The following is a 25,760-nucleotide window of genomic DNA, read 5'->3' as shown; positions in this document are numbered from 1 at the left end:
TTAATTCTGGCATCTAATTCTGGCCTACATAGTCCCCAAGCATCACTAAGTGCCACCCTAAAGGTCCCTGGCATTACCAGGGTAGCTCTGATTGTCCACAGCAGTGTCACACCACTCAGAGAGAACCACTTCCTTAGGCCCCAGCATCAACGAAAAGCCTGGTTAACCAACAACAGCCAGAAATAGCCTCCATGAGTACCATCCCCAATTTAAAAAAAAAAAGCCCTGTAACTGAAAGTTTATTATATATCAATATTATTTTAGGAACCACAGGGAAAGGGGACAATGTGATATCACAAAGAAATGACTAAAACATAATCTCTAGTATAAAGTAACTAACACAAAGACAGAGAGTAGAGCAAGACAAAGATCAAAGTGAAGAAAATAAAAAGTTAATTTTACACATCCAGATGAAACAAACAGTGTCAAATTTCTGAGCACCAGTCCCTTTTGAGACAATGAAATGTCACTTTATCACTACATTCCTCTCCCCCAAACAGAGAAACTTAGAAATAAACTCAATAGCAGAAAACTTCATTAATTTCATCTAGTAAAAAGGAAAAAGTTTCCCAAAACCTGACAATTTATATACTGGAAAATGACAATAATGTTGTCAGGCTTTTAGAATTTTCAACACCAAAAAGTTTATCATGGATCCTAATAGCAATTGAAAAGGCAAGACAGAAGAAATCTGGCCCCAAAATAAAAATCAAAGTTAAAATTTATGGATATTTTCTGATTTTAGGATATTTTTTTCTCCCAGAATGGCTAACAAATCTGAACTTAAAATTAAGAAGTCCTACATTCAGTTTCCTCTAACTATCTCACTCTATGAATAAACTTCAACATCAGAGGTTCTAGGTTTGCCCTTCCATAAAAACCAGCATTTCTTCACAGTCAAGTTCAGGCCCAAGAAGGATAGGTGCCAGAGCACTTCTAACAACAATAACTATAATATTCTTCTACCTCATTTTATAACGTGTTTATGAAAACTTTAATCTTAGTCAACATCATGATCATCATCATCGTCATCAAAAATAGTGAACAGAGGCCGAGCAGTGGCGCAAGCAGTAGGGCGTTTGCCTTGCATGCGGCTAACCTAGGACGGACCGCAGTTTGATCCTCCAGCATCCCATATGGTCCCCCAAGTCAGGAGCATAACCCCTGAGCATCACTGGGTGCGACCCAAAAAAAAAACAAAAAAAACAGTTAACATATAGCACTTACTAAATATCGAGTACTGTTGTAATAAAGAAATTCAATCCTCCCAACAGAAAAGAATATGAGGACCTCTCCAATGGGACACATCAGCAGATTAAGATAAAATTTGGCCATAGGATGTATGGATCCCAAGTGTACAGACTGTCTATTCTTAATTACAGTGATGCTTCTCCCGCTATCTGATTTTTTTCTTCTCAGGATGGGTAGTCTAGCTCTTACGCTCATTTACCAAAAAGCGAAGGCCAAGGTGGGTAAAAGGCCCTAACATGAGGCAGCAGGCCACAAGCTGTGGAAGCTCCGGAAGCAAGATCTAGGCCTCTTCTTGAATCCAAGCCCACCTGTGGGACATCTGCTGGAATCATACAGGCTGCAGCCTAAACAGGAAGATCCAGGGAAGAGGGTCATCTTGCTGTCCACATCCCACTTCCCTGTAGGGCTCAAATGCTCCCTCTTCCCACACTGATAAGCCCAATAGACAACTATAATTAAAACAGTTAATGTCAGGTTATTTCCTCCATACCAAAGTTCTCAAACTGCTTTTTGGTTTTGTGTTTTGTTTTTTTGTCATTTTCTTTAGACACTTTTATTAGTTCCAATGAGAACTTCCTGACTTGTTTTTCTATTTGCCTTTTCTTCTTTAAATAAAAAAGAAAACTTCGCAGTAGGAAAGGAATGTCCTGCAGGCACGGAGCAAGCAGCACTTCTGGCTTCCCCTGGCAGGAGTGCAGATGTGGGGGTGAGGAGGAGGGAGGGAGTGGAGGAACCAGAAAACCTGCCTCCCTCCACCAGGAACTAAGGAGGCTGCAAGCAAAGCACCAACCCCATGGAAGTTCTATTTCCCAACTCAGAAGCCAAACCAAAAGTGAAAGAGAGCTCGTGGGGGCCTCCAGAAGCCCAATATTCTCTATATACACTTTCCTTATGAAAAATATGTAAATGGCAAGCCAAATGCCTGGAGGAATCTATCAGAAGCGCATAAAATAGCCCTACACCCATGACTCAGAAGTCCAGAGGTGCAAAAAGGGTCTGTCTGTTCCTAATAAGCACCCTAGCAAATCATTACAGCGACAGGTTCAGAGAAATACAAACAACACAAAGTCAACATGTGGCAATCAATCTAGTAAATAACTTTACAGCCTTGTCCCTGTGAACCAATCAAGTTCAGGGACTGACAAGGAGGTGGGCTTCCGGGGCAAATCATTAATGCCATTGCACTGATCTGTAGGTCATGCTACCTTGAACCTTTACCATTTACTAAGCCATGGTTTTCCAGTTTTTGTGTGTATCAGACAAGAGTCATCTAGAATAGCTAGATGTCCTATTAGTTTTTAAGTGACCAGAGCTATAAGGGAGTCTGGGGATATGAATTCCAAACGAGTCCACTGGTGACACTGATGCGACTAGCCAAAGGAACCACAGTGTAGAAGCATTATACTAATACCTGAGGGTACCTTTTAAAAGTTTCTTGTATATCTACTAGAGGTCTTGAAAGATCTCTGTGATAATATATCGGTGGAATAAATAAAATTAAAAGTCAAGACATGTTTTTGCTCAGAGCCTGTTTCTAAACAAATATTGGAATGATGTGCCACATAAAATAATTAAAATCTTGCTAACTCAAAACAATGACAGTGACGGTAATTCAAAAGTCAAGTTACTTTTCATTCCCCTGTGTAAAAGAGTCAACACTGAAATTGAAACCAATTTTAAAATTGCAGGCGTTTAAATCTAACAATGCTACTTGTAGAATAAAAATTAAATATATTATAAGAAGAGACTTGAGACAAGCGGATGTTTTCAAAGACTCAGAGAAACTAACCAGTCAGAAAAAGAATGATCTTTCCCCAATTTCTTTTTTTTGGTGGGGGCCACACCCAGAGTAGTGTTTGGGGCTTTACACCCAGGAATCACTCGGCTAGAAGGCTTATGAAACCTTGTGGTGTTCCAGGGACCAACCCACAGCAGACAAACACTAGGCAACAGCCCTACCCCCTAACTAACTCTCAGGCCACCTGCCCCTAATTGTTATTTTTGGTTTTGGGGTCACACCTGGCTGGCCGGGGGACCATATGGGATGCTGGGCATTGAACTCAGGTTGGCTGCTTGCAAGGCAAATGCTCTCTCCACTCCAGCACCCTCCCCCAATTTAAACAAAAGTCATCCAACTACTAGTGGCTGACTAAACAAACAAACAAACAAAAAAAGGCATTTCATTACTCCACAATTCAGCAATGTGACCAAAATCTATTATTGCCTTCTAGGCAATTTGTTTTGTTGTTGTTGTTTTTAGGGGGTCAAACCCGACAATGCTCAGGGATTACTTCTGGCTCTGTGCTCAGAACTTGCTCCTGCCAGGCTCGGAGACCATATGGGATCCCAGGAATTGAACCACCATATGTCCTGGGTCGGCTGCGTGCAAGGCAAACACCCTACCACTGTGCTATCTCTCTGGCCCCTTGTATCCATCTTTGAAAAAAAAAAAGGACATTTATTCACAAGATTAGTCATTTAATTTCTTAAGATGAACGGATACTGCAACCGCTGCCCTCTCGCAGTAGGCATTGTTCCCCCACGAAATCCAGGCCCAAATCTGCTGCACACAATTTTCAGGTGTCTCATGCGACCAGTCCCTGTGATGTTCCTCCTGTTGGCCTTGGCACTCCACTTATATTTTCTCTTGTACTTGGCAAGGTTGCCATACTTGCCGCAGATGGACTTCTACAGCTTGTGTGGCTACAGCAACGCTTCCCAAACAATGATGTGCCCTTTGTTATCTCGCTTCTGTAGCAGTGACCAAAGAGCTGTTCTAAGGTATCTAGGGACTCATCTTTTAATATTCAGAATATACTTAAAGGTTGAGGAAATAGCCCAATGTAAAGCACAAGCTTTGTATCCACTAAGCCCTAAATCCACTCCCCAGTATCACATGGACACTGGAGGCCATCACAGAACTGAATAGCCCAACCTGTGCACTGAACTGTGAGGGCCAAAGAGCCAGATAAAGTAGCACCAAAGGTGAACATGGAGAAGCAAACAAACAGAACATACTTGAAGAGTACTTTAAGTGCTTGTCGCCTTATCACCAATACACTTACTATAGAGGCAGCCCTGATATCACAGAGACCATACAATACAGGCAGAAAGCTGTGGGAATCTAAGAGTAGCTGTGTTTGTCATATCTTATACAGGGCTTTTTATGGATTCGTACAGTATTATATGGCCCAATTACCAGGTGTTCCCCACCATGAGAGAGAAATTCATTTTCCCATTTCTCCCAAATGTGGGGATTTTATTCTCCTGGCATCTAACACACTTACACCACCTTCTAATGACTTTCAGTTCATGCTCAGTTCTACTAACAATCTGGGTCTCAAAACTACCAAATGAGAGATCTATGCACTTCTTCACCAGAGAAGCAGACCTGGCACTTTTTCTTCCAAGGGAATACAACATTTATTTCTCCCAGTTTAAATTCACACTGGGGTTCCAACTGCAGTTCACTAGCCATGCAAGAGTCGACTCCTACCACTTGAAAACAGTGTTCTGCTTGAAAGGATCTCCCTTTCTAATGATACTTTTCATTCAATATGTTCCTCAAATTTTCTCTGCCTTTTCACCTATAAGTGCCTAAAAGACAGAAATCTTTTCTTTTTTTTTCCTATACACTTGAGACAATACAGTTTTTTGTTTTTGTTTTCTTTTTTTTTTTGGTTCTGGGTCACACCCAGCAGCACTCAGGGGTTACTACTGGCTCTATGCTCAGAAATCGCCCCAGCAGACACAGGGGACCATATGGAATGCAGGGATTTGAACCACCGTCCCTCTGCATGAAAAGCAAATGCCTTACCTCCATGCTATCTCCCCAGCCCCGAGACAATACAGTTTTATAACTGAAAATATGGATGCTGAAACCAGAGTCTGGGTTTGATTTCCAGCTACACTATTTGCCATCTACCTCTGCATTCTCTTTGTGCTGCAACTTCGTGTGCAAAATATAGATCCTCTCTGTCAGAGCTCTACTAAGAATGAACTATTTTAATACACTTACAAACCACATAGGAGTTCCTGGTATACATCTGCTCCAATCAAGGCTAATTTTACATAGTAGGAACTTAAATTTTTGGTGCCTGATTAAATGGTAAGTGGTACCTTTACAAGGTTTTCCTCATATAAACTTCAGACTCACTCCAAAGAGAACCTTAACATAAACCCTTGTATTTTTATCACTAACTCTAACACTCCAGTCAAGGTTCTGTCAGTTTTGTTTGTATAGAAATTCTGCAAACAAAAGAACAAATGTTCACTGCCTTTAACCTGTTCCAGCCTCAGGAATGTATTTGCCCATTCAGGGACAAACAAGCCCACTGTGATCTAGACTTGTAATCTTCCTGAAAATTTCCTCTAGACATTTACCTAGGGTTTTTCAGGACTTCTCAGTATCATGCCAGCTCTCTATCACCAATTTAAAAGCTTCCTTTGTTTTAGGAATCTCTGACATAAGTAGTTAAGGCTGCAGCTTAGCCCTTGTAATCTGAGGCGTCTTCATGTGTTGCACTTGTTGCATTCACATGTCATTATTTTAAATTCACATAACTTCTTGCTTGAGACTTCTTCAGATGAACTTTTGCCTCATGAGATTTTTTTCATTCATCTTCCTTTCATACCCTCTATCGGCATCATGGTATTTTTGGCCACACACACACATATATATAAACATATATGGCCATGCATCTACATATATGTATGCATGTATATATCCAACTTCTTGTTTAAAAGGCATATTAATGTCTTGAATAAATGAAATTCTAAAATATAAAAAAAGGAGAGATAGAGGTACTTTTAATTTTCTTGTTAAAATGTATGCAAATTACAAATGAGAGATGAAATCTGAGATTATACCTACTTTCCCTCCTAGTACTGGTTATGGCTGGCTGATGTTGCTTAAGGCACATCATGTCTGGAAAAAGCCTGATAAAATGAACAATGATTTCCAAAATAACTACTTGCATTTTTACCAAAACTTGGAGAGCTGAGAGGAGACCAGGAAACATGGAATTTGCAATAATTCTCATAGCACCCGTAATTTCAAACACAAAGCTCTCCCTAAGTTTTTGACCCATTTTTTGGGATCAAGCCATGATAAAATATCCAAACAAACAGAAGAAGTGCAGAAGCTTCAAATCCCAAGTGGTATATTTAAATAAAAAACAAAGTAAAGAAGCATCTGTCTTCCTCCTTGAAATTCATCTTGATTAAACGGCAAATAAATACAACAAGGAAAATAACCATTTTATTTTCCTGACAAAGAATTAGAGATTTTCATGACCTTTATAGATATCATCCAGTAAAAAAATGTGTTTCCCACTTAAGATATGCTGATACCGCTCTCGCTGGGAATAGGCTTGCACTAGAGATTTCATAACAAAACTACTTCTTTTTAAAAGCCAATATGTAGATCAAAGAAAGTATAACCAATAAAAATGAAAGTTAAAACTGGAGTTTATTTCACATTATTAAGAAAACTTTTGCCTCGTATGGCTTTTTATCCTAGTATTTGATTAAATTTTGCCTCATATGGCTTTTTATCCTAGTATTCGATTAAAATACCTGCTTTCGAATTTTCTTTTTATTGTGACTAAAGTTCATTTACACGGAATTATTTACAATACATAGTGACAATGAATGAAGGGCATTCCCACCACCAATATTGTCCTCCCTCCACACTTGTTCCCAGCATGTCTCCCACATCTCCCTCCTTTACTCCCCAGAATCCTACTGCAAATGGTCGCCGCCTTACAGCTTGTTATAGGTTGGGTATCTATTCTGTTTGGTGTTCCACTCTGGTCATTTTTTTATTTATACTACATGTTCATATGACTGGTCTTGGTATCATTTTTCCCCCCTCAATTTATGAGGCTGAATGATTCAAATTATGCTATTCTGTTGGAGGTTAAAAGGTTAAGGAAAAGAGGAGACATGCTTTCGGATTTTTAAATTTCTAATTTACTGGATTAATTGCAAAAAGTAACATGGTATGTGTGTGCTCTGCTATAGTGGCATATGCTATGCACTATGTATTTTTCTATATATCAGGCTCTTTAAAAATTGCAGGAAATGCCTTATTTACTTATGTGGTAAAGTTTGCTTACCAATTTGTTAATAGAAAGAAATTTAGCTGTTCCGTATAAAATGCAAAGTTTGGGAAAAGCCAACAATGCCTATAAGACAAGAGGTGGCCTATTTTGTTAATGCTCCCTATCATCTTCATGTACTTTCTCCACCTTAAAAAACTTTTTCCATTCCCCTTTTTCTTTCTCCAACTTGCTAACTTCTACTCATATTTCAAATCTTAAAAGTATTACCATTTTAAGATGAATTCAAGGAGCCTAGAGTCTAATTAAGATAATCCTACACTGTGCTCTTTATTTATTCTGACAGATACATTTAAAGTGATGGCTCACCCAACTCTGGGCTTTGGCTGGCTCGTCTTTGTATATCTAGAACCTAGAACAGGGCCAAGACCATGGCTGGCATCTAATATTCAAATGCTATGCAATGAAGTGAATAATCTAGCTGTGAGTAATAATTCTGATTTTTGAGGGGTGCAAATTTTATTATTTTGAGTTGAAAACTAAAATGAAAAGAAAAAAATGAAAATTTCCTGATCTTTAATGAGGATGAAAACTTGAGAAGTGAGATTATACATTTCTAATGTACATTGTATTAAAATATTTTGGTTAAGATTTCTACAAGTAAATGGAACTATACTTTCCTTTATGTTATATGTTTCTACAAGTAAATGGAACTATCCTTTCCTTTATGTTATATGTATTATCATAAGAATTTACTCAACTAGATTGAATACAAGCCAAAATAATATACAACTAAAAATCGAATGCAGAAACAATTCCAAGTAAAAATAGTCAGGATGGTAGGTTTTCATTGTAAAGACCCATTCTTCCTAGAAGTAGATTCACTGATACGTAACCACAGAAGAAAAAGTACCAGTCCCATCTAGTACAGCCCAAATTTATTTGTTTGTTTTAAGACATCTAGTGTTTTGTAAGATAATATTGACCAAAATAATTACTAATTATTTACTAATTTGTATTCAAAAAATTCAGAAACTTAACATAATAAAATAAAATAAAAGAGGAAAGACCTTGTCATATCTTGACATAATTACTCTCTACACACTGTTATAATACTTGTACACTGCTTAGTGGACAAAAAGCCAATCCGTGGTGTTAACTTCTTTGTCTTATATGAGATAAGCTTCTGTTATCTGTTCTGTTCTAATATGTCTATCTGTTCTGTTATCTGTGACAAATTCTGCCATTAACTTCCTGTACTTTTATCAAATGCTCCCTTTTCAAGTTTTCTAAAGATGATTTTAAAGTATAGTTTAAAAGAAAAAAAAAAAACCTCAATTTTAAATACATGCTTTTAAGTGCCTCTGCTGGAAAAGAATTTTATAAATATATATAATCTTCTTGCTACCCACCCAAAAGAAACAAAGCATTCTTTTTGCTTAAATTGTCTAGAAAAATTTTTAAGTGGGAGTACACAATTTCTATCTTTTGCTGATTTAGACATAGACTCTAAAAAGAAAAAGACAAAAATTGTATTTTAAACAGAAAAAAGAACAACCTAGGATTGTTATACGTTATTATATAAAATCATGGAGAAGTCCCAAAACCAAAAGTGGTGACTCCAGTGAACAGCTTATAATTTCCTCAGGACTTCCAATTCCATATATTTGTTGTTGTTGTTGTTGTTGTTGTTGTTAAAATTCTTAGTTTGGGGAAATTAAGGCTATTCAAAAGAATTGTGTCTCGGGGCCGGAGAGATAGCATGGAGGTAGGGTGTTTGCCTTGCATTCAGAAGGACAGTGGTTTGAATCCCGGCAACCCATATGGTTCCCCCAAGCCTGACAGGAGCGATTTCTGAGCATAGAGCCAGGAATAACTCCTGAGTGCTGCTCAGTGTGACCAAACAAAAAAACAAAACAAAAAAAAAAAATTGAGTCCCATTGGGCTAGAAGAAATGATATAGCAAGTAGGGAGTTTGCCTTGCTCAAGGCTGCCCAGAGTTCCATCCGCCACATATCTTCATGATCCCCAAAGCATGCAAGAAGTGATCCCTAAGCACAGAGAACTGAGTCTCGAAGCAGCATGATCAATATACTGGGCTGAGGATGGCAGGAGGTTTAAGTAAATTATAAATGCACATGTCCTAAAATTAGAATTTGAAAAAAATAAAAACCTATGATCTTAACATGTAAGTAATTTTCTATATTGTTATCTGAGTCACCAGAGGTTCTAAATCTTCAACCCAAAATACAAATCCTATTTACGTACGTAGTATACTCAACCAAAAATTCCTGCACACACGGCTGAGAGAAGTCTAATTCAAGAGTTCCAAAGGTCTGTCTGAGCTCAGACCAGAAAATTCCAGTTAAGTACAGAAACCAACCTTGTGAGAAAGCCATTTAAATCTAGAAATGATAAATGTATATCATTTTCATTTCCAGAGAACATGCCTAAGGCAACAACCTTGGAATGAAGAAAGGCAATATCAAATCCTTACTAAATAGTCAAAGGATAAAAATTATAAACATATGCAAAACTTTTTATTATTCATATTTGTTGTCCTTTTCTCCCATTTTTGGATGTATTGAATTCTTTCCATAAGTAACAAAGAATCTTTATCTTGCCCAACAGCATGATAAATAAAGTGTACTTAAAAACATCTAATGAGCTGAAAATTTCAATGTTCAGTCATTCTGCTTAAAAACCAAGTTTCTAGGCTGGAAAGAAAAGACACAAGGGTGTTTTGCCTTTCTGTCAAGTGGCCAACCCATTGGTCCCGGGAGCACTGCCTGAATAGAGAACTAGGAGTAAGCCCTAAGCACGACAGGGTGTGGCCCCAAAATAGAAAAATAAAATTAAAAAAAGAAATCAATCCAACTCAATAAAACTTTTGACTCTTAATATTTTTTTGAACATGCGTGCAAACAAGAATTTAACTCCAATGCTACTCAGATTTCTACAGAGTAGTAAGGGGCACTTTAAAATAAAAGAGCTCAGTATACTAAAAGTCATGGATTGGGTCCTTTATGACCTGTTATTAGATTAATAAAGAAATATAAAGCAAAAACCAAAATATGTTGTACATCAAGAAGTGGCCATACATAGAGGAAATTTAATTTAGTTTTCTTCACCTGTAGTATTTCCCCAAATGGGGCATACAGTCCCAATGAGGGAACAATGAGATTGCAGGGGTCAGAGAAGCCTTAGAAACAATTGAGGGGAGGTTTCAATCTGTTCAGATAAGCAAGATTTTTAGAGGTATGCTGAGTTATTTTTGTTTGCTTTGTTTTGTTTTTGTTTTTCTGAAAAGGGACAAAAAGGCCAACTAACTTGGAGCAACACTTAATTTGTCAAAAGGAAGATTTACATTACCTTTCTCTTGATTCTAGAAAGGTCAGCAGTTTCTTATTCAAGTTTCAGTCTCACTTCCCAGAAAAGGCAAAATATGTGCCCTGAATTCCAATATAAAATTGGAACTTCTGGCAAAATGGCAGAGTAGAGATTTACAAGCCAAATTCCTCACTAAATTGGATATAAATTATGTCACAGAAAAAGGCCCCCAACTCCCAGGCTCATATGCTGAGAAACAGCATGCATTCATATATTTAAAGGTGCCTTTTGTGCAGTTACAGATCTGACCCACCAAAGAAAGAGCCAACTCTTTTCTATGAGTAGAAACCAAGCTCTGGGACCCATATGTGAGACCTGGTGCTTTAGGATACTAGGAGCTGGATCAAATTGAGACCCTTCCCCCTGCATTGGGAAATAATGCAGTCACAGCCCAGAGGCAGAGACTTTGAGGAGACCACTGGTAGAAATAGAAGTCGGAGTAGCCACAGGAGTAGAGGGGCAACTCCAAGCTCTTTTGAGGTATTATCCATTCAGCATATTACTGAGACTTCTGACCTCATCACCAATACTCTTTCCCATCCCTATCATAATAGCAAAAACAAAAGAAATTCTAAGACTAAACCTTCTGTAGACAACCTATGCCCAAATGAAATGAAATTCCTCAAAAAGAATGATCTAAGAATCAACTTAGAGAAACAAAATGAGTGGAAGCAAAAGACAAAGAGCAGCCATCATACAAACCACAATGAACTTAGAGAATCTCAAATACAGGTGCCTGAGTGATCCAACAGCAGGTCGACTGCTTGCCTAGCACAAAAACAACCTGGGTTCGATCTGTGGCACTTCATCCCTGAGCACCAAAAGAAGCGATTCCTGAATGCAGAGCCAGGAGGAAGCCTCAACAAGTGTGCCCCCCCCTCAAAAAAAAAGGAGAAAGAAAGAGAGATTCTCTAATAAAATACAGAGAAGCAACTCCATAAAAGTATTTTTTTTCTTAACAAAAAAAAATGGTGCTCATGAACACAAGGCCCCTTCACCAAGAGATAGAAGGTATTTCAAAACTTCCAAACAGAAATGCCAGCTATGAGGAACATATTGAGTGACATTTAATCTAACATGGAAAATATAAAAGACTCAATCTTCAGGAGAAAAACTATCAGAAATTAGAGAGAAGATTAAAGTAATGAATTCAAATAGAAGAGGAGAGAGAAACAAGATTTAGGAAAAGTGAAGAAAATCAACAAGAAAAATGGCTCCATTAAAAGGATAAATCAGAGCTTTAAGAGTGTCAATAGGTAGGGCCGGAGATATAGCATGGAGGTAAGGCGTTTGCCTCTCATGCAGAAGGTCAGTGGTTCGAATCCCGGCATCCCATATGGTCCCTTGAGCCTGTCAAGAGCGATTTCTGAGCATAGAGCCAGGAGTAATCCCTGAGCACTGCCGGATGTGACCCAAAAAAAAAAAAAAAAAAAAAAAAAAAAAAAAAAGTGTCAATAGGCAAAGGGAGAAGAGCGCAGACATCATGTTCAAAGAAACAACTAAGAATTCTCAAGCCTAAGAAAAGAAAGGACAGCATATGATCAAGATTCTGAGCAAGTATCCATAGTTTTAAGTTTTCATTATAACCTTTTAATTTACCAAATTGTTTATGATACAGTTGTTTCAGACATTAAATGTCCCAACACCAATCCCACCACTAGTGTGACCAATCCTCTATCAATGTCCTCAATTTTCCACATATTCCCTAGACTGGTCTCTTAGACAATTTTCATGTTTTTAAATCCAAAACTACCTATACTAAGACATATCCTTATTAAATTATCAAAAGTCAACAATCAAAGAAAAAGGTATTAAAGACTTCTAGGGGGAAATGATAACATAAAAAATGACTCCTGAATGTTCAACAAATGATGAATCGGTGCATTAAAAAATGCTCATCATGGGCCCGGAGAGATAGCACAGCGGCATTTGCCTTGCAAGCAGCCGACGCAGGACCAAAGGTGGTTGGTTTGAATCCCGGTGTCCCACATGGTCCCCCGTGCCTGCTAGGAGCTATTTCTGAGCAGACAGCCAGGAGTAACCCCTGAGCACCGCCAGGTGTGACCCAAAAACCAAAAAAAAAAAAAAAAAATGCTCATCATCACTTGTCATTAGGAAAATCCAAATCAAGACAACAATGAGATATCATTATACACCAATGAAGATGGCACATATCAAAAATGCTGGGAACACTTTCTGTTGATGAGGATGTGGTAAGAAAGAAACTCTTTCACTGCTGGTGGGAATGCTGCTTGGTCTAATCCCTTTGGAAAAACAGTATGGAGGACTCTCAGAAAACTTAAAATTGAGCTGCCATAGAAGCAAGAATCCCATTGTTGGGTATCTATCCCCTGGACAGAAAAATATTCATCCAAAAGGATGTGTGTATTCATTGCAGCATTCAGTACAATAGCTAAGACTTAGAATCAATCAAATAAGTGATCATGAAGATGTGTTACATATATATAGTGGAATACTACATTATCTGTATAGAATAATGCAATCATGCAATATGCTATCACCTGGATGGAACTGGTAGATATTATGTTAAATGAAGTAAGCCAAAAGAAGGATTAATACAGAAATATGATATCACTTATATGTGGAATTTAAGGTAACTGCATGAAGGAAAGCAATGGTTTAAATGGAAGCTGTGTATAACACCCTTGGCCCTAGAGTATAGAGAGAGAAAAGAAACTGAGTAGTGGAAGAGAAACAAATATGAAAGGATGAGGGCCAAGGGCCAAGTGGTCTCAAGTGCATTGGTGGTATTAAAAAGGATAGAACTAAATACCCAAGCCAAAGTCAACAACAATGAAATCAAGAGGCCAAACTTTAACAATGAAACTTAAAATGGGCCTATTATACTGACAGGCTGATGGGCAGAGGGTGGTGGTATGGGATGTACTCTGGGAACATTGGTGGGGGGAGCTCAACACTGATGGTGGATTGGCCCTGATACACTGAATGCCTGAAACCCAACTATGAAGAATTTTGTAAATCACATGGTTACAATAAATAAGTAGATAGATAGATGGGTAGATAGATAGATAGATAGATAGATAGATAGATAGATAAAATTAAGTTGTAGGGGAAATATTCCACACAAATCCTAAGGAGAGAAAAATAATTTACATATCTCAAAAGCAAAAATAAATACCCATTAGGAATATTTAATATTTGTTATATTCAAGCAATATTGCAATCTAAATATGATGGGGAATAGTTTTTAGACAAGCAAAAGCTAAGAGTTTACAATCAACTTGCTATAAAAACAATATTTGGACTGGCAATCACACATATCCAGGTATGAAGCTAAATCTCTGAAATTCCAGTGTAAACCAACAATTAGTCCCGGAAAACACTATAAATTGGTTAATTTTTAAATTTAAGTAAAGTTCTACCAGAGCTTTTGACATTCTAGAGTCCAACACTTCCATCTCTTTCATCAATGAATTAAAAGTTCATTGAGAAATACTTTTGTATTATAGTATTGAGAAATATTTTTTTCTTAAAAAGCAAATACTTGATTGGGAAAAAAAAGATAGTAGTAGGGTTAGCGTGCTTGTTTTGCATGCACCGAAATCATGTTCAATCCCTGGCACTGCACTTGATCCCCAAGAATTGCAGCAGTCACCCCTGTGCAAGGATACAGGAGCTGTCTCTGAATAGTCCGTGAGTAGTGTGGCTCAAACCCTCCCCCAACGAAAAAAGCACATGATTCAGATTAGGAATATAAATCAAGAGTATGTATGTGAGTGTGTGTTGTGAGTAGAGTATGTGTTATGCATCTGTAAGCCCTGGTTTCTATGCCTGGAACAACATGGCCCCCAAACACTGCCAGCTATATAGCCTGGTAGCCCCCATCCAGAACCAGACATGGGCACTACCAGGAGTTCCCTCACTGTTTCCCAAAAAGATGATGTGATCCAACACCCCTTTATTCTGCTCTGTTTTCCACTCCTGTCTGGTAGCCCAAAGGAGTTTCAACACAAGACAGATTCTGCACATCACCTAATATGCTCCACCCTTCTTCAACCCAACCATGATGCCAGGACTTGAGAAGAAATATCTGCTAAGCTAAACTATTGAAGGAGCAGTTCCGTTGTTCTCTATCTGCCTCCAAAAGAACATAAATAAGTCTTTAATTCCCCACATAATAAAATAAAAAATAAAATTCTTCGAAATGATACTTTATCCCTGCTTTCTTATGTCACAATGACCCAGTAAGGGAGATATTTTAATCTCTTTTGTTTATTACTCTTAAAATACTCTCCTCAATAAAAATCCATTCCACTAGGGACATGGGAATGACACATATTGAACAAGAGGGATTTGCGAAGGGAGTTTTACCAGTTACACCACTCCAGGTCCAGTGGGAATGTCCTTCCCACGTTCATCTCTTCACATTAACAGGATTAAGTCCTATGGAAAACCAGTATAAAAGCAAGTAGCCCTAAGTTCAAGCAAAGGGACAAAAGATTTAGCGAATGTGGTTATTAGTGTAGTGCTGGTGATTAAATAACATTTCTCCTCCTCCCTACCAAAGCACACATTACTTCACTGAAAATATTAAAACCCTGCTATTGTAATCACTTTGGCTAAAAGCCAAATTATAAGTTACCACAGAAACTTTCAAATACTCTTAAGTTTTAAATTAAAAGCACGCAATGAATCAAGTACCCCTCTTTCCCACCCTCACGTAATCTGGCTTTACAATTGTTAAGTAATACAAGTTTATAAATTTGAGCTTCTGTACATAGCATTCTACTTCCACAGAAAGAACCCCAAATCAACAATGCTTCAAATACACAATGCCTTACCCTCAAGTGTAACTAGTTATTAGCTAAACGGGTTGTAAATTGATTGCTCAGTGTCCTTGAATAAAACAAAAGTAACAAGCACCAATCCAGGTAAGAAGGAGAGTTGGTGTTGATTTAAATTTAGGACTAATATCCCAGCTACTAATGGAGACCAAACTTCTATGTTCCCCCACCCAAACCTACAAACATTCTAAGGTCAATATGAACAGAAAGGTTAAATAAACAAGAAGTAGATCCCAGCCTTGGAATCCTCTGCCCTGAGAAGGCTAACCACACTTGGTTAAGTTGGCCTAAATCAATACCAAATAAAGTCATTTTCTTAGTTTTACTAACATTCCCATACACATGATCTCCTGTAATCTCCCCTCCCAAAAAAGAGACCTTGAGGCATGTAAATTGATGTGTTAGTCGAAAGGGATGCTGCAATTCAAAGAAATAAGGAACTTGGCCCCATCAAGGCTAGTACACTAGTCTTTTACATACGGGTCAGACATCCTTTCACTCACTTTCTGCAGAGGTGCAGTCAAAAAGCCAAATACAGTATCACCCAAACTTGCAAATCTCCAAAACATCGACCTGTGATTGCAAGACTGTCATGTAGATGAAGAATTTACAAACCAGTATATGTAGTTTTTTTTTTTTAAGTTGGGTTGGAGCAAAAGCACAGCAGGTAGGGCATTTGCCTTGCAAGTGGCCAACCCAGGTTTGATCCTCGGCATTCCATATGGTTTCCCAAGCCTGCTAGGAGTGATTTCTGAGTGCAGAGCTAGGAGTAATCCCTAAGTACTATCGGTTGTGCCACCCACTCCCCCAAAAATTATGTCAAATATATGCATGTCAAAAACAAAGCTAGACTGAGAATCAAGACAAAAGATAACTGCAATCTACATTTCAGAATCATTCTTCAGTATGAACACATGCTTTAACAAGGGCTGACATCCATTCAGTCCTATCAGCCTACTCCTTAACAACAAGAAAAATTCAACTTTGGAAAGCATGCTTTCAGGGATACTAGGATCCAATCTATCACCCTGTATTATTTCTCTAAAGGAAAAAAAAACCCACAAAACAAATTACACAATGAAATATAAGAACAGGTAATTATGTATAAAGTAAACGTGTAACTAAATACAGTTTATTCTTATTGACAGAGTAGCAGCACAGAAGCAAAGAAAATAGAGGTGGAACCAGATCACAGGAATGGTTAGACAAGATTTCACACTTAAAAAAGGAGCCCAGAGAGAAAGTACAGGGCTTACATTCAGCCAACCACTGTGTCATCCCTGACAGTCTCTTGATTCAACCCTACGGAGTGATCCTTAAGCATAGAGCTAAGAGAAAGCCCTAAAAACAGACAAGTGTGGATTCCCCAAATGTGTGACAACTCTGCAAGAAGTTGGGAGCCCATCATTATTTCATAGAGCTATCCCTAATTCAAAAGATTAGAAATAAATCACTCCAAAGAACACATCTGCAGTGAAGTCTGTGAAAACTGAACCGCCAAAGAGGAAAAGTGTGGCCTGCTACTCAGAAAAAGCGGGTAATCACTAATGTGGTAAACCAAGAATGTCATCAGAGAAAGGGTATTTTCTTAATCTGGTTTATTTCTCTCCCCGATTAAAGTAAAGCAAGTGGGGGGAGACATAAATTCACCACCCTGAAGTGAAACTCTCCAGACACATACCCTTAGTGTTACCAGATCCCGCTTGAGAAAACCTCAGACAGCTTGCAGCACTATCTCTCTGCAATTCTGAGAACATCAGACTTGCATTCCAAAAATCAAAAGACATGGTAAAGTATTATTGTTGCACAGAACAACATTTTACTTCATTCCCACACCATTTAAGAACAGTGGAAAAGAATGCCATGAAAAAATGAATTCCTTTGTGTTCCTTATAATTCTGTTTGTTTAAGGGCCCCACCAACTAGTGTTTGGGAGTTACTCCTAGCTTTGCACAAGAGAATCATTCCCTTCTGGCTCAGGAGACCATATGGGATGCCCAGGATCAAACCCAGATCAGTCCCATGCAAGGTAGGTTTCTCTACTGTAGTTATGGAGGCATGTGCATATGTTTAACCCTAAAAGGTTACAAAGAATTTTTTTTTATTTTATCTATTACTAAATGCCAACTCTGGTGCATAAATTGGCAGACAAATCACTTATTTTGTTTGTTTGTTTGTTTGTTTGTTTGTTTGGGGGCCATATCAAGCAGTGCTCAAGGAGTTACTCCTGATTCTACATTCAGGAATTACTCCTGGCCAGCTTGGGGTACCATATGGTCCCTTACCTACAAGATATGCAACCTCAGAATGGAACCGCACATGTGGCCCTTAAATGACAACTTTACTTTCTTGGCAACTTTCAAACATATAAGATAGTCTATGATATATAACTAAACTACAACTTTAAGCTAAAATCTATAATATACAATAGACTCCTTTAATTACTAAAATTCATAAAATCTGATTAAAGACCATTATGAAAATAAATGAATTTTTTAAATGGCTCAAGAAAAAAAAGGAAATAGCTATAATGAAAAAGAAAGGAAGTGGGCAACTTCTTTTTTCTTTTTTCTTGCATCTAAGTCTCACTTCTGAAACAACAGCTGTCTCTGCTCAGCTGGAGGAAAACCACAAGACTTGGAATGACTTGCTTACTGTACTGTCTTCTCCTTATATTAAAACAACACTGTTGACTCACCCTCGGTAGGACATGTGCTTGGTTTAACTTGTTTTTCCAGTAACCATGATGAACTGAACTGCTCTAATATTGAGATGATTTGCATTGCCACAACTGAAAAACTAAGAACTATTTGGAAACATCTACAGTGCATACAATACACCACATCTATAGTTTCCTCTTCAATGCCCTGCCACAAAATGATGGCCACAATTACTTCTTTTTTATTTCGTTACAGCAACAGGATCTCAGTCCAACACAAAAATTTCTGTCCAGGGATGTAGCTCAATTGTAAAACACCTATCTTGCATGTTGATACCCTGGCACGCCACACACAAAAGAATTCCTTATAATTAGAAAATAATCTTTCACTTGGGCTAGAGTGAGTAGAGTGCTTTCTTTTGCATGTGGCCAATTTATAAACCTGAGCTGGCATGTAGTATTTTAATATTTAAATTAAAGAAATATTAAAAAATATTTATGATCGTTCAGCCTCACATATACCAACTGGTGTATGAGAAAAATGTTCTGAGGGCTAGAGAGAAATCACAGTGGTAGGGTGTTTGCCTTGCTCACAGCTGACCTGGGCTCAATTCCCGGCATCCCACATGGTCTCCAGAGACTGCCAGGGGTGATTTCTGAGTTGCACAGCCAGGAGTAACCCCTGAGAGCCACAGGGCGTGGCCCCAAAATGAATCAAAACAAACAAAAAAAAGTTCTGAATCACTTATTATCAGAGACATTCAAATCAAAACAATCTGATAATATCTAACATCACAAAGGACCAAAACAACCAGTACTAGTAAAGATGTAAGCAAAAGAGGATCCTCATTCACTGCTGGTGATAATGCAAACTGGTCCAACCATTTTGGAAAACAATATGAACACTTCTCAAAAAGCTAAAACTTGGGCTTCTATATAATTCAGCAATTCCACTTTCTGGCAGCTACCACAAGGGTCCAAAAGCTTTATTTTAAAAAGATGTCTGCAGAGCTATGTTCACAACAGCACTATGCACAATAGCCAAACTGTGGAAGCAATTGCCTATAAACAGAGGAGTAGATATCCTCCTATTAGTTGGCTATGGTAGTATGTATCATATAGTACAGTAGCATATGATAGATAGTATACTAAAGAGACAAAATCATTGATTTTGTCATTGAGTTCCTGCTACATGGATAGATCTGAAGAGTACCATGTTGAGTGAAGTTAGTCAGAAGGAAAGGAAAAGATCAGAATGATCTCTCATAAGTAGGATATAAAAGAACATATTAATAAAATAATAAACCCTCAAAAGCAATTGAAACTGAGAACTTTTCTCAGCTCTCAGAACAGCCAAAAACTTATCAAAGTTGGGTGGACAGGGAGAGACATTGGGGCAATGGTGAAGCAGAAACAAATATGCAAATAGAGAGTGTTGTGCTGGAATGTTTTATACATGAAAACCTAAAACTAAATAGTATTGTCAATAACGGTATCTAAAATAAAATTTGTTAAAAAAAAATACTCTCAGCAAAAACTCAATCTTCCCAGATATACATGTACATAGCAAAAAGTGACACAATGCTTAGGCATTGGCCTTAAGAGAAATAACTCAATGGACTAGAGTGCATGCTTTTCATGCAGGAAACCTGGGTTTAATAGGAAACTTGATTCTGAGGGTGCAATGAGCTAAGAGTAGCCCCTGAGGACTGCTAGGTGTGGCCCCAAAACAAAACAAAAAGAAAAATAATGCTTAGCCTTATTCTGTGATATTTTCTATTCTACTTGCCCTTCCCCCCCCCCTCCAAATAGGTCATATGGTATTTATCAAACTACTAGCTTCAAAACCCAGTAGCGGTCACAGTCTTCAGTTGAAAACCACTAGCCAAAAGCACTATAGTAAGGAGTGTGATGTCAACACCATCACAGACACTAGCGTCACCATTAACAAATATGACCTTAAATATATTACTAGCCATTTCAAATTTTATCACTTCCAATCAAGATCAAAGTACCAGGGTTTGTTTGCTTGTTGCTTTTGGGCCACACCCAGTGATGCTCACAGATTACCCCTGACTATGTGCTCAGAAATTGTTCCTGGATCAGGGGACCCTATGGGATACCGGGGACCAAACCCAGGTCCATCCTGGGTCAGTCGCACACAAGGCAAATGCCCCACCACTGTGCCACCACGCCAACTCTGTCAAAGTACCAGGGTTTTTGCAAAACTTAAATGGTACATATAAAGCTAACTTAGACATGCAGTATCTGACATTCAACGGGCAGTCCATACCATTGTACTTTATATCATTAATACTAAAGTCAAAAGTTTCTAAAGAAAGAAAAATAAGTGGAAGAGAATTAGAAAAACATAATAGAATCACCTTTAAGAAGCAATAATCAGGTATCAGGGAAATAGTATTAAAGCACCTGACATGACATGGACCTTGAGCACTGTTGTGTTAGGTTCTTTTGGTCTCCTCCACCTCACAATCCTGGCACCACTATACCAACAAGCCCTCACATTGAACCATTGGCTCAAGTGGCCAAAAATCACTAGGAGCAACCCTCAAGCACTACCTCCCTATATCCACCCCACTCCCCAGAAAAAAAAAAATCAATAATCAGTGGAACTGATACTGTGTTGATCTTGACTTATACACAAAAAAATTCTACAAGGAGATTTTTGTGGGATTATTTCTTTACAGAATTTCCTACAACAGTCCTTGGCACATAGCAAACATTCATATATTTGCAAATGAATTAATTAAAACCTCTGGAAGTTCACTGCTATGCTTGATAAAAGAGCTCTCAAAAGTTCCCTTGTCTAATTCCTTCTGCCCAAAGCTTAAACAACTTGAGGTTGCGCCAATTCACCCATTCTCAAAGTAAAATTCCCAGAACATCAAAAGTTTTACCCAAGTACATGTCAGAGAAGCACACTACAAAGTTCGACTACAAGCCCACAGAAAGAAATCTGATGATGAGTCCAGGAATCTGTGTCCTAACAAACCCTTCAAAACCTCATGCATATTAAGTCTGAAAACCACTATTTAAAACTGATCACAAAAGAACCTACAGAAACATAAGGGAAGCAATACATGGGAACCCAAAAAGCTACCAGTACATTCAAAGGGAATCCTACAAACTCCTAAGAACTACTTACTCATCTAGTTCAAACACAGCACTTGGACGACAACTATAGGCCCGGAGAGATAGCCCAGCGGTGTTTGCCTTGCAAGCAGCCGATCCAGGACCTAAGGTGGTTGGTCCAAAACCCGGTGTCCCATATGGTCCCCTGTGCCTGCCAGGAACTATTTCTGAGCAGACAGCCAGGAGTCACCCCTGAGCACCACCGGGTGTGGCCCAAAAACCAAAAAAAAGACAACTATAACCCTCCAAATAAGAGATCTGAATTGTTTCTCCTAGGCATACAAACATCTGGAGGGAAGTATATATTAAGTATCCATTATTAATTTTGTAATATGTTGCTAATGAATATATTTGCATCACTCTACATTGGGTCTACTCCATCAGAGTAAGAAAAACTTGCTAATTCCTATGACACCTTCATTTTCCACTGCTTCTAAAAGCATCGTGCTGCCATCAGATACTAGTCAGAAACAGGAAGGTTGAAAGAAAACACCATTTTTATCAAAAGATGGATGAGGAAAATGATCTTTTTTTTTTCTACTCTGGAAAGGATTCAATGAAACATTATTCTGTCATTAAAAATGATGGAACTGTTGCATTCAGATAAAGGAGGGAGAGCTTGAGTTGATTGTACTAAAATGCAGTAACTAAGGAAAAAAGTGTGGACACACTAAAAAAATTGGGAGGATTATTCCCAAAATCAACAAAGATGCTGGTGGTGGCCAGAGGTGAAGGAGCTGGGAGGAATGAGTAGAAAGATCTTTTTAATAAACTCTTGGAACAGGAGCAGTGAGAATTATAGCTATATAAAGGCCTGAACCCCCTAAAATTCTGTCATTAAAACACTCATAAATCAATGGGGAAAAAGTCATAAAATCAATGAAATTTTAAAAGGGCATACTTGAGATAATAATAGTAATAAAGAAAATACATAAAGATCCCGCATTTCTTCCAACAATCTAATTGTACACCATGGAATACAAAGAAGACATGTTAAGCCTGGTACTTGTAATATTACTTGGATTTTATCTCACTTATCTTCTGCTCCAATACCCACAAATGAATGTATGATCTTATAAATGATATAATGATTGTGCAAGTTCGTTGCAAGCTGTCTCTTTAGTATGCAAATTTATTCCTGTGATCCAATTCCTTCCCTCCAACTCACTGCCCCAAAAAATTCATACAATAAAGTGCTTCTAAGTGGTTTGACAACAGTTGTAACAGGAATATAAACCTGAAAAAAAAAAAAAGGACATGAAGTAGCATAAAAACACAAGTGAAGGTTTTCGAAAGGAAAATAAGGGATAATAAAAATAAGCCACAGTACAGTGGCCTTCCCTGACTTTTGCAAAAATCTGAGCTGGAACAACATAGCATTTAAGAAGAGAAGTCAATTCTTAAAAGAAAGCCAGGATGAGAGCATGGGATAAGGCACTTGCCTGGCATCTGGGCAACCCCTTTAGATGCTTGGTATTGATTCCTATATTGACCACAGTCAAGATTATGTCTTTATCTGCTGAGTGTAGTCTCCAAATAAATAGCTATCAATAAAGAAATTTTAATGAAAGAAAATAAATTATTCTGAAGCCTTACAAAAGGAGATGTTTGAAGAAAAGTCTAGGAGCTATGCAGGGGATTTGTCTTGTCAAGTTTAACTTATGCTTGCTAGAGATCCTCTCTCTTTCCACACAGCTCCAAGTAAATAGTTGAGCCATTAGTGTTGTTGATAATGCAGAGCAGATGCTGATGGGATCATTACACATCAACAGTTCTCAGACTCAGGTCTTGTGTAATTGGGTGTGTCAATCTATGTCATTCCACTGATGGTCATTAAACTAGTTACAACTTCCCTAAATCTTTTCACTTCGCCTAAGCAACATCTGAGATAGCCTCTCTGTCAACTGAGGATAGATAGCACAATAAAATTCTAAAACAGTTCCCAGGTTTATTCTTCATATCAAACACACACACACACACACACACACACACACACACACACACGATTTAATTCAAAGATACAAATGATCAAATTGATGATTTTACCAAAATCTTAAATACTCCTTTTATTTAACAAGTGCATTCATTTCAACCTGACAAGAATACAAAATAAGAAAACCATACCTTACGTTCTGTGAAGAAATTATATGCATTCTGAATAAAAAGGTGCCTCACAAAAACCCTGCTTTCGAAGCTCTCAAGATGAGGCAGAATGAATGGGTAATCCCAGTTCTAATGATAAACAATTGCCAAATCCTTAATGTGAGAGAAGTGCCAGTATGAGTAGGTTGGGATTCAGAAAACTGAAGATGAGCACAGGAGATGATAAATCATCCAGATGGGCAGCTAATGTCCAAATGGGAAGAGACCACATGCCATTTTATTGATGCATCAAGCCTTTACCTGGTTGGCATGCACTGTGTTAAGCCCTACTATACTGTACAGATAAAATAAATTTGTGTTGGAGTTGGAGCACGATGGTAGGGTGTTTGCCTTGCACGCGGCCAACCCTGGACAAACCTGGATTAGATCCCTGGTATCCCATATGGTCCCCCGAATATAGCAGGAGCTATTTCTGAGCGCAGAGCCAGGAGCAATCCCTGAGCTGTGCTGGGTGTGGACCAAAAACTAAAATATATATATATATATATATATATATATATATATATATATATATATATATATATATATATATATATATACCGTATTTTCCAGCGTATAAGATGACTTTTGAAACAAAAAAAAGTCAACCAAAAATCGGGGGTCGCCTTATGCGCCGAGTATATCCCGAAAAATGTTTCAATATGCCGCTAAACGAAAACTGTCTGAATATTGCCACAAAACAAATTTTCCAACTTGATCCCGCACCAATCACTGCCAGGCTGCTCGGACCACCTCTCTAACTCAGCCAACCCAAGCAGGCTTTTGATGCATGCAAATTAGACAATGTTCTGGACCCGAATCTACACTGTCAAAAGCCTGCTCAGATTGGCAGAGTCAGAGAGGAAGTCTATTCCAGTAGAACTTTTGAACCTTTGCTTGTTGTAATTGGCTCACTGTGGTACATACAGTTGCAGCACAGGAACGTTCTGTCTGATACAGCAAATAGAGGCCTAAACCTATGTTTTAACTGCAAAATTAGGGGGTCATCTTATACGCCCAGTCGTCTTATATGCCGGAAAATACGGTAGCATATTTTAGACCAGAGCAATCATACCGTGGAGGGGCACTTGCTTTGCATGTGGCCCATTTGGGTTTAATCCCTGGCACCCTAAAGATCCCCTGGGCCTGCTAGTGATCAACAAGGACAGAGCCAAAAGTAATCGCTGATAAAAACCATCTGTGCTCCCCCAGAAAAATAAAAAAAACAGAAAAGCACAACTTGTAAAATGTGTTACTGTAAAACGTTAAGCATATTTTCGTATGCTAATTGATGAAACAAGGCAAAACCTCTTTTTTATATATCTATTAGTAGGCAAAGTTAGTACGCTAAAACAAAAAGTGTTCTTTTTTTTTTTTTTCTTTCCCTGGGAACATTGGGCAGTTAACATTTTAGCCATCATGCAATTTCTTCCCTAAAATATATCAGTTACAGTTCCCACAGACGCTACCTACTCATTTCCTTATGGGTGTATGTGTAAAACAACCATAACAAAACATTTTCTATTTCCTCATTTTGATTAAAGAGAAAGAAGAAATGCTAAAGTACGCTTACATGGTGACAGTGCAATACTGATATGCCTATCTGTATACCCCATTCTGTTTCCAATGAAGACTATGATGATTAAGGAAACAAACACCTAGAACTATGAAACAAAAATGATTTTATCAAATGACACCAAAGAAACAAAAATGACATCGAAGAAAGTAACCCAGGCTGTCTACTCTTGAGAAACCACAGGAAAATTTCAAGGAATCAAAAATCACTACAAGTGATCTTTTAGAAAGAGCTTAAGACTTAAGACATTAAAACAGCTGAGAAAAATAGCAATATATAGATATCAGAGAAAGCATAAATGAGCATCATGGACCCACTGACAGAACATATAGAATTTATGATGAGTTACAGTGAATCGGCCAACATCTCTTGCCTAGGTCACTATAAGATGAATGAAGATCCAACCTAAGCAACAGAGATACCAATTACTGTAGATACAGAATAGACTAGGACGGGGGTGGGGGTAATGAAATCCTTGACTTGTCATTCACTGTTATGCTCTAACACAGCTAATCAACCGGAAAGAAGATAATCCTTCCAAATTATAGGAAACAATTCATATTTAGGGATACTACAGAGGAAGATAATATGGAGTATTCAGAAATCAGAACTTGAGTTCAAACTCTGGTTCTACCATATACTTAGCATCCAATAGAGCAGTCATTTCCAATGAAGACAATACCATCAGTACCCTCCAAAGG

General features: G+C 38.1%; 1 protein-coding gene across 1 annotated transcript in view; it reads right to left on the bottom strand.

The window, feature by feature from the left end:
• The window catches only part of NOTCH2 (notch receptor 2), a 166,006-nt gene that overhangs the window by 119,465 nt on the left and 20,781 nt on the right, over nucleotides 1-25,760 (bottom strand). The window lies entirely within an intron of this gene.

The sequence above is a fragment of the Suncus etruscus genome, chromosome 19 (genome assembly GCF_024139225.1).
Source record: "Suncus etruscus isolate mSunEtr1 chromosome 19, mSunEtr1.pri.cur, whole genome shotgun sequence".
Lineage (NCBI taxonomy): Eukaryota > Metazoa > Chordata > Mammalia > Eulipotyphla > Soricidae > Suncus > Suncus etruscus.
The sequence above is the reverse complement of the archived record's forward strand: the minus strand, read 5'-3'. Positions and strand labels throughout refer to the sequence as shown.